General features: G+C 33.2%; 1 long non-coding RNA gene across 1 annotated transcript; it reads right to left on the bottom strand.

Annotated features, from left to right (window-relative positions):
- Nucleotides 1–359: 359 nt before the first annotated feature.
- LOC124885369 lies at nt 360–2,108 on the bottom strand. The gene is made up of 2 exons (XR_007049332.1): nt 1,125–2,108; nt 360–515 (listed from the first exon to the last, which is right to left on the bottom strand). It is a non-coding gene; the product is annotated as an uncharacterized LOC124885369 (long non-coding RNA).
- Nucleotides 2,109–2,114: the final 6 nt, after the last annotated feature.

Raw genomic sequence — 2,114 nt, 5'->3', positions numbered from 1 at the left:
TATTGTTAGAAAAATTAATATATAAGAAACGTGTTAGACTTTGAGACACATAAACATGCATGCATGCTTCTCGAAGATAGTTGAAGTCTTTCCAATGAACGAATGGAAAAATGATAACATAAAGATTGTCTCCGAGATTCATCTAAGTCATATAATATTGTAGACTTGCATATATATTGTGTTAGGCTATTACGAGCCAACTAGAAGAAACAAGACTTAGGTTACCACACACAGATTTATTATAGAATTCTTATATAAGGAAATAAATTTTACCTCCATCCTGGGATGTATATTGAACGTGACATTTCTGAAATTATTTTAACCAATTCTTTTTGAAGTTCAAAAATCTTTCTTCCTTCTTCATAATTACTGCCAAAAGCAGTTCTTGAAATTGCATCACTTGTCAAAGTTTGAAGATATAGCCACACATCTATCTCCGATCCTTCTTTTGAGACAACTTTTTTCCATTTGTTCAACACGTCACTAATTGTCAATTTGAATGCAGGTAGCATATACTGCACATTAATAAGAATTCGATTAGAGCCGTCAAAATGTATTTGGCCATGAACCTGCCCCAACCGAACCCGCTAGAATAGGGATATGTTAAAATTTTTCATCATGCCCATTTAAAACTGGGGCTTATAAGCCCGACCCAAGTTAGACCTTTTTCAAGCCCGTTTAAAACTGGGGTATATAAGTCCGACCCGAGGTTAGCCCTTAGCCTTTGAGGTTTGACCAAGGCCGACTAATATCCTAATTATTAATTCTACAAAGAAACACGACTCTCTCATTGTAATGATCTCCATCATGATGTCAAATTTCAAAACTTAGTCAAAGACCTTATCATATTAATCAAATAACTTGATATAACTATGAAAAAGAATATTGACATTTATATCGAATAACATTTATAAGATACGTTCGAATCATCATATATGAGATTGGATCTATGGCATATCCACTACATCCCTAACAACGATCATGTTGGTATATTCTATATATCTTTCTTTTATGACCGTGGTGTTCTAGCCAGTTTTCTTGCACCTCAACTAATTTAACAAAATACACCAGACAAACAAATTAAAACGGAGAGTGTATGACAAAAGTTTGATAGTTGTTAAAACCTTCAACTTGTCTAGGTGAAAAGCAGGATTGAGAATTCTTCTATGTGTGGCCCATTTATCTTCTTCATAGGAAGCAATGCCACCTATTGCCAACTTAGATAATGGACTGCTTGTAGCCTTGTGATAAATGTAGTTCTTTGTTAGCACCTCCCTTATAAGTTCTGGCTCTGTAATGAGCACTGCTAGTTTTGGTCCGAGCCACACAAAACAATTCTTACCTACAAATTCAAGTGAAAGTCAAAATTAAGCAATATAACGACGACTTAAGTAGTGGCGGAACCAGAATTTTCACTAAGAAGTGTCAAAATATGAAGAAGTAAATTCACGAAAAAAACAAGAGGTGTCAAGATGTAATTCTCCAACGAAGGGGTGTTGGTCGATACCTCTCAAGCATATTTGGCGCAACTGGTAAAGTTGTTGTCATGTGACTAGAAGTCACGGGTTCAAGTTGTGGAAACAATCTATTGTAGAAATTCAAAGTAAATCCTTGTTGTTCGCCCTTCCCCCGACCTCGTGCATAGCGCACTGGAATGCCCTTTTATTATTAAAAAAAAAATAGCTAGATTTGTATATATTTTATAGAAAATATCTACTGTATGTATGTATGTATGTATGTTTTTTGGTTAAAGTGTGTGTATGTTAATTGTATGGATGCCTCTAATAATGTTTTGAAAAGAAATGTTACACTGTTATACAATTACAAAGTTCGACTATATATTTTATAGTTACCTACACATTAAAATGAAAACTACACAAAACAATTCTGAATTACCCCATATTAAAATGAAGAACCTAAATGCATAAGTAAATTCAAAATTTGACTATATGTTTTATTATGATTTCAAGTAAACATACAGTATTGTGTTCGAAGTAATATAAATTTAGATATTTAATGAATATCTCAATAATATACAAAAGTGGTAAATGACAATGTGGCCTAACAAAAAGTAGGGACGAATTGCAACTGTGTTTAGTTATTTTATACTGAAT

This window comes from Capsicum annuum, unplaced genomic scaffold (assembly GCF_002878395.1).
Source record: "Capsicum annuum cultivar UCD-10X-F1 unplaced genomic scaffold, UCD10Xv1.1 ctg24678, whole genome shotgun sequence".
In the NCBI taxonomy this organism is placed as follows: domain Eukaryota; kingdom Viridiplantae; phylum Streptophyta; class Magnoliopsida; order Solanales; family Solanaceae; genus Capsicum; species Capsicum annuum.
Note: the sequence above shows the minus strand (reverse complement) of the source record. Positions and strands in the feature narration are given on the sequence as shown.